This window comes from Poecilia formosa, unplaced genomic scaffold, assembly GCF_000485575.1.
Source record: "Poecilia formosa unplaced genomic scaffold, Poecilia_formosa-5.1.2 Scaffold173, whole genome shotgun sequence".
Lineage (NCBI taxonomy): Eukaryota > Metazoa > Chordata > Actinopteri > Cyprinodontiformes > Poeciliidae > Poecilia > Poecilia formosa.
The window spans coordinates 354601-363270 of NW_006800112.1; positions in this window are offsets into that span (position 1 = coordinate 354601).

The following is an 8670-nucleotide window of genomic DNA, read 5'->3' on the forward strand; positions in this document are numbered from 1 at the left end:
CTTCGGGAAGTTTTTCTGATCCTGTCCTTTCAATTCAACTCAAAGCTGAGATAAGGTAATCTAGACCATGGGGCGGGGGGGGGTGGTGAGGGGATAAAAAGATTTCAGAAAGACTCAAAAGACCAGAGGATGAAAGACATTCACAAGGAGCTGTTAAAACTTGGTTCAAAAGGCAGACTGCGCCTCAATGTTTCTCACCAAGGAAGATTTTCAGTAAACAGAAACATCCTGAACGAGACTGTGCAACTTCAGGGTGTTTTATTTTAGGCAGATCTGTCCAACTTGTTGCAATAAAAAAAAAGGTCTAGAAAAGGTGGGAAATTAGAGATGGGGACAAACTACACCTCATGTCAAACTAGTGGATCTTCCGGATGTAACTGGATGACCAAAGTGGTAATTTAATTACATCTGCGTGTTGTGAGCCACTGTCTTACATTTTCTTCCTGAATTACCGTGAAACACTTTATAATCCACCTCCCACTAACAGTGAAGCCCTGTTAATTGATAGTTGTTTGACAACTTCTTATTGTTTAAATTTTAAGTGTGAAATAAACTTTGGTTTAATGACTTTAAACACTAACCAGCTGGTTATTAAAGACATTACACCCTAACATCTGAAGACCATCTGAAGACTTACTGAACCAAAGTAAGTGATTAAAGCTCTGAGTCAGTGGAGAGATTTTGCTGTCGATCAAACTCTTTATTTCTTGTCTTCTACAGAAAATTCTCAAAACTGCGCGGCATACCTCTCCACAGATAAAGTAAGTCTGTATTTTCTACTGAGAAAAGCAGCAGAAAATCATTACCCAGGCCACAAATCAATGGAACGTCGTCTCGTAATAAAATGTTTGAAAACAGACCACTGGAGTCCTTTTTGTGACCAAGAAGGTCTCCGTTCTGCAGAGAGAGAGAGAGATGCACAGATTTGATCTGTTCCCGTAAAGATCATCAACAATAAAAGGTTATTTCCCGCCATACATCACGTCCACTCAAAGCTGCTCCTGAGGCACACCGGCGCAGAAAAGCTCCCATTGACGAAAAAACCGCCGCTTTGCAACCTGAGCGTGCCCTCTTTGTACACAAATATCAGCTCGAAGATATGAGCTCAGGCGAAGCTTGAAATCTCCCGGCCATCCTTTCTCCCCTCAGCTGGGAGCGAGATGAAGGAGCTCGCTGACACGAGCGGGCAGATAACTTCGCCGCGTGGTCGTCTTTGGCATCCGGGAGGAGTTCAGATTAAACTCACTGCTTTTTCTGTTTACATGCATCAGTGCTTGATCTGGACACCTCACTGGGAGAGGGGGGGGATTATTAGATTGCTACGGGACAGAAGCGCCAAAGGCTGCATGAACTGAACACCTTAGGCAGCCAATAAACCCCGCTGCCCCCACCAAAGAAGCTAGCTGAATCTAGTTCTTCTAGCCTGATGAGCAGAAGGAGAAAAAAAATGTTTAATAGGAGATAAGCGTTGGCAAGTATGTGTAAAAGCTGATGAATTTTGTATAAGTAAAAAATCGAAATCCGAATGCGTTTCAACAGCGATGACTAAGAAACCAGAAAGAGGTAGCGAATCTCTGCAGATAAACGTGAAAAATTGTCCGATCCCACAGCAACAAACCTTACGAACCCTTCTGTTAATGTTGGTTTACATGAAGTTAAAAATATCAATAATTCAACCAAGCAACTTAAAAAGCCATTGTCGATATAATGAGTCATTCAATATTAAAGCCATTATTCTGTATCTCCACTGTGGGCGTGAAACCTTCTGGCTTCAGGAGTTATTTTAAATTAAGCTTGCTGCGTGAGCCGGAGAAAGGTTTGTCTTACCATTCTGAAGTCCGTTTAGGAAAAAGTTTTCAGTTCTCCAACATTCCGATTTAATTTTTTTTCTTCTTCTTGCTTGCGTTGCCTGGATGGCAGTATACACAGTATGTATGAAATGAATTATGGATTGTACGCAAACTCCACATTTAAAAAAGAAAAAAGTTTGTTGTCTGCACCTGAAGAGCGCCATAATTCAAGTCGATACCACAGGAGAGTAGTAGGAAAACATAACAAAGCTCACCGGCAGCCACAAAAAGATATCTGGTTTGCTTCATATCTTATATTTGATTATTTAATTATTGTCTGAAACTACACACATTTCCACCAATCTGAACATCACTTTTTGAGGCAATAATGGTAGATATTGCTATTTTGTTTCCATCAATCCAAGTGTATGGATGGAAATCAACAGGTTTGTAGCAAGATAAAGTTCTTCTTATGAGTAATATCTTCCTCATGGTTTGCATCAGCTGTTTGCATCCTGATGCCACTGTGGCATCAGGATGGTGGAAATAAAAGCTCTGGCTCAAGCAAGTAAGACTGAACTGATGTAAATATAATCTCTTTTTAGTAATATTCTTCATACTCCTCTCAAACATATGTGTGTCATTCATTGACATTCTGAGCATGTTTTAATTTATCTATTTCATACAGTTTTTGCCTTGTCTTTATTGTATGTTTGCTCACTTCAGCTTGGTTTGTTTTAGCCTATGTATTGTTAGCTTACTGTCGTTTAGAATATGCTATGTTAGCTCACATTAGCTAATCTTATTTTATTTATTTTAGGTTGGCTGATATTGGTATACTTTACTGTGTCTTGTCTAAGTTTATTTTAGCTTGCTTTAGCTTAGTGCAACATTACGATGTGAGGTAAATCTGTGTTACCATAAAATAGGAGGTCGTGGGTGAAGAAAGAGCAGAACACTGAGCGGGAATAGCGTAGCTGTGCAGACTTTTTATTCAACCTTTATGTTAATTGAAAAGGAAAAATAAATAATCTTACACTAGCTTATTTAACTAAAACAGAGAGTTTATTCTGTGCTATTTTAGTTTAGCATAGCTTATTTTATGTAAGCCTATTTTTGGTTAATCTTACGTTAGTTTATCTTATTCTACCTTACTTTAGGTTATTTTAGTATATGCTACCTGCATCTCTTTTATGACACTAGCCTACCATAGCTAATCTTTTTTGTCTTAACTTAACATATTATTCCCAAACAGGCACGTGTGGAGGGGGGTCTGGGGTGCTCGAGCATTTCTGCTTCAGCACGGAGTAGCGGTTTAAGCAGAGAGGTAATGAAATACAACACACACTGACAGACCTCTGTCTGCCTTTCTCTGAAGAACTACTGAACGGGAGGAGACACTCAGGTGAGGAAAAAATGTTCTTATCTATCGATTCAGTATTTTTATCATACAGACATTAGGCTGTTGTTTTTGTGCTATTAGCTAGGTGCTAGCTAACGACTTTGCTAGCAAACTAAAAAGCTTCTTCTCTGTATCGTTAATAACAGCAGTCATTCTTAAGTATTGCTTATGCATTAGGGGCACATCGCCCGTCCAAAAAACTGCGGTAAAGCTAGCCGGCTCTTCGAACAGCACAAGATATTCACGTGTGCGACAGCTCAAGACAACCTATGTATTTGAAGAAAATACATAGGTTAGGTAAATGTATCTTGAAGGAGAATAGCACTTAAATAAAAGTCCAACAAGGATATTCATTTAGAATTAAAAATAACTCACCCTGAATTACCAAGATAGATAAAATGTATATAATAAAAGTGTGTCATTAATGAAGGAGAAAAAACTAAATCCAAACTTTAAGTTTAGGGTCTGGTTCGCAGAGTATGAAGTTGCATTTTTTTCTCCAATTATTCAATGAAAAAAAAAAAAAAAAAACTAGCCTCGGTTAAGTAAAATGAAATTGTAGTCAAAACTTTTGGAATTGTAATGATTCCCTTTTTAAAACAAAAAGTTTAGTTTAAAAAACTTTTTTTTTAAATTAAATAACTCGTTTTTGTCTCGTGAACTTAAAAAGTTATTTGCCAAACATAAACTTTTATTTGCACACATCAGGAATCTTTTGTTGCAATTTTAGGCCCTGCCCATGATGTCATGTGAGAATCACAAGCAAAACTTTGAGTCACAAACAAAAACTTAGAATAGCAAGAAAAGATTTCTGACATGCGCAAATAAGTTTGTTTTGCAAATAATTTTTTCACTTCATGAGACACAAATATGTGATTTTAATTTTAAAAAAAGTTTTTTTTAAGCTAGACTCAGTAGGCTTTTCTCATGGTGACATGCATTAACAATTCAAATTTTGCTTTTTTTTTTATTTTTCTGCAGTTCCACGTTAAAGTTTGATGCAGCTCTCCTTTCCTGAATGGACCATCTTCATCTCCACTGCAAGTGTAGCAAACAGGCAGTTCTTTTTTATAGATTACAGTCCACTAAAAGGTTGCATTGTGCCCCTGTTTATATTTTTAATAGTGTAATTCTGTAAAGACAAAATATGTCTGGTGGTCTAGCTCCGATTTACATATCTTGCTAAATTGCGGGTTTGAATATTGCAATCCTTTCTTATAACAAAATAAACCTGCAGAAAGAAATTGCTAATAAAATATCTTACATATACATAGTTGTATGCTCTATATAGAGATTTTCCATAGCTTTGATTGTATATCTCACAATTTAGTAATTTATCATTGTTTATTAAACTCTGAAAGCTGAGAAGCTTTAATATTCTGTCCCAGAATGCGGTTAGATGTGCCCTTTTTCTTTCTTTGAGCACCTGCCCCTTTAGTGGTCTCTGCACGGCCCTGTTCCCAAACTTGTTTTGGCTAATTTTATTTTAGTCTATATTAGCTTGACTCATTCTTAATGTTTATCTTATTTGAAATTCTTTTTCAAATCATAGATTAGCTAATTTTTTTCTAGTCTTGTTTTTAGCATACTTTAATTGATCTCAGATTAGTTCACCCTGCCTTATTAATTAGTCCTTATCTTACTTACATCTTGACCTATTCCAGCTTCTCTGATTGAAAAGCTTCTTGTTCGAGTCTAGAGGAGCAGTAGATGTCTGTCTATTTTGCAAAAAAAAAAAAAACATTTCAGACAGTGATTTTTTATTTATTTATTTTATTAATAAAACCAATACTGCTACCATCTTAACCACTGCAAAACACCATATGTCAGATTTTGGCTTTGTTCATTCCCTAAAAAATCCAGTGTAACAAAAGTCTTTGAAAGTCTTCCAACAAACCTTGATCTAATGCCTCCATGATACATGGAGGAGACCACAGTGTCTCGGATATATAGACACATTTTCACGCCCACGCGCATATCTGCGTGATGAAACCCAGAAGTGTTTTTTCTCTCTCACACATACGTTAGCTGTAATGAAGAAGAGACATGCTGCAGCCAAGAGCTCACACACACACACCCACACATACTCAGTCCTCCTGTGGGATTAGTGTACAGATAAATTAATCATTAAAAGACAAACTTGCTTTAGGCATGGCCTGCTGCCTTGAAATGAATATTTTACAAGCGAGTACATCTCTGTCTTCATCCTTCCCTCCTTCTCTCTGCCAGAGTCTCTCGATACATACATTTATTCTTTAACTCCTCAGGTATTCACCGCCTGAAGCAACACAGCACCCACCAAAAACACACTCTCACCTTCATCTGCCACACAAAGGGGACTCTTGTCACCCAGACGAGAAGTTTTTCCTCGGCATGTTGCTGTGGCACGAGCAGACACTACAGGGTAGCAGCAGAGAGTCGGAGTTCAAGGCCAGAGACTTAACCATTGTCATCAAGTGGGGATACCCGCGTGCCCGATCGGGTAATGAAGAAGAAAAGAGCAAATAATGATGCAATGGGTATGTTTGGTATTCTGCCTCCGCCTCGTTTCGTTGTCTGCTATTGATGATCGGGCTGCGTTCTGCTCGGCCAGCCAGGCGGAGATGAGAACTGACTGCAGAACAGAACGATCCGCAAGCAGAATGGACGTCTTCTCTCCCCCGATGCTCGTGTATAAATTCAGCTTTCCAATGATTGTATTTGTGAATTTTCATCTGCCACGACTCACTTCAGGCCTCATTTGTTATATCGCCAACAATGATAGCAGAAGGAACAAATAAAGGAGTTCCTCTTTATATAGAAAGGACAGTTTATTTTAATATTCTTGATATAAATCTTCATCTCCCCCCTGACCCCTTTCTGATCATTCCTGGCCGTTTCAGCATAATTGCCTTTTTCCCAATCTGAATATCCCCAGCTGAAAAGCAACATTTTTTTTATATCTCCTTTGGTTCTCCTTAACTGGCCCCTTTGGCTGGATCTCCAGCAGTGCAGCTGTTTACAGATGATAAACTCTGCACTACGGGCTCCGCAGTGACCACAGAAGGATGCAGTTAAAACTACTCATTAACAGCTTAAAGACTTTTAAGTTTTCTCCCCCAGTTTGACACTTGGCTAAATTCTTCCTAAGCTGAGGGATGATTTTAGGAGCGTCATATCAAATCACTACCTTGGGCTTAGATTACTTAAAGTAATTAAGAGATTTACTATTTTGTCGCTTTTTCAGCCTTTGGCTGTACTGCGCTTATTTTAATAAAAACATTTAAGGAACAGGAAATAAGGCTCAGGAAATAATAAATGATTTGTCAGATTTAACAGCAAAAAGTGAAAGATGCCCGATTGAGTACTTCTGGTATTTTCCACTGAGGATTTCAATTAATGCGATGAAAAGTTGTGATTGGTGGTTTACATGCACTTGGGCTTGAATGAATAGCTAATTTATCAATCAGTTTATCAAATGTTCCATTTGATCATAAAGCGTTTCTTAAAATGGGATCAAGCTTGCCCTCAGATTTTAAACAAGCGTTAAAGTGATGATGCTGAAGCAGGGTCACATCCTCTCAGTCCATGGTGGGGTAGGTCTGTGCTGGTTTTCATGGTTTGTTCTGACCTCATGTTTCTTTTATCTCAAGAGAAACTGTAGGGTTTTCTTCCACACCAATTCAAAGTGGTGACATATCCCACCTCTGTAGTCATTCAGAAATGACAGCTAAAACTATTTTTTAAAGTTGTTTGAGCCTATAGTAGTTCAATCTTCATTTAGTTTGTCTATACTCGTCTTTGTTAATTAAAGGGAGGGAGTGAAGGAGAGAAAAGATGAAAATCAAAATTGTTCACTCAATTTTTGATTTCAAAATTCAACGTAGTTCTGTGTTGACTAATTAATCCACCCCGCAAAAAAGGAAATATTCAAATGAAGATACTATTAGCAACTCAGTCATCAAACTCTGTTGAATGAATTTCAGCAGCAGGTGTCAGGAAATGAACACATGGAGTCTCTGTGTGCCTGTAATTTTTGATCAAAGATCAGAAATGAAGGTTCGGACTGGAAAGACTGTTCAGGGACACCACTTGTTGTGTAAAGCAGGTGCTTTAAAAAATAAATCTAGCAATATCCATGCATAGTTTTTCTTAAATAAGTCAAACCCTGTGATCTCTTTGGATAAACTAGCTCCCTGTGGTTTTATCCGTTTCAGACCACATCTTCTATAGAAACGCTGAGATGATCCAACATTTCCTGGGAGTTGTGATGTTTTCTGATGCCATCTGAGCTAGCCATCTGGCTGGGGATAACTAAAACAGCTTCTTATAACCAGAGTTGACTGAACACCGGAAAGATCTTCTGAATGATGATGTACGTTTTTACCTACTACGACCACTACAATATAACTTCTAAAAAGGCTGTAAAGGCATTGTAAAGAATAACTTTGACTGTTTCTTTGCTGTAAAACTATATCTGATTGGTCAGTTCATCATAATTATGCATTTTCAGTTCAGCTTCTGGAGGTTCCTTTCATTTAGATGCTTTAGAAAACTACTAATTTCCCCCATTTATTGAAATCTGAATGAAGTCTTTTATCTGTGTGACTGCGTCCTTTATGATTTCCACATTCTGACACAGAACCGCACAATGCCTTTACGCAGCAGGAGACCTAGGAAGGGCTTGATTGTGTTATGTTAATTGAAACAGTCAAAACTTGTTTTTCGCCTTGTCAGTCTCGCTGAGAGACTGTGACAAAATGTTGCTTTTGACGACTGCCAGCATTGTCCTTCAGCCGTGTTTGGACTACGCTGTGAAATCACAGTGTGGTTGGTAGACGGCGGATGAAAAGACGGTGTGAATCAAAGTTTTTAAACGATGAATGTGTCTCTTACCTTGTCTGTAGCGGCTAAAATCCTATATTCTTGAAAGGCGTTGGTTTTACGTGCGCTCAATTAAGATTCATGATGCCGATCTTCCGTTTGACATAAAATAAAGTAATTTATTTGTCAGAACAATGTCCATTGTCTTACTGTTTCCATTTAGATCCACATAAATTCAACATCCATCCAAACCAAGCACAGTAGAAAACTGTTTGCCTCTGCCTATTAGCACCTGAACAGAATGATGGTTGACCTTAAATAACCCATTCCCCCATCAGACACTCACAACGCAAAAATTAAATACGCCCCCTGGTGGCGATAAACACCAGAAAGGATAAATTGCTCCTACACTTGTCCTTCCAATGATTTTGGAAAAAAAGTAGGTTGCTAGCTCAATGTTTTATGGATTTTTTTTTGGGGAGGTTGTAGGGGACTTTTTTCCTTTTTTTCCCCCTGACAGCTGAAACCTGAGTAGGAGTTTATAATGTTTGCCTTATAAAAAATTTACCATCAAGCATTGCCAATTTAACGGTTCATAGAGTATTAAAAAAACTCCCATTTGTCATGATTCGTGGGTCCTTTGTGTTGGGGTTTTATTTTGTGCTTAGTTGCTGA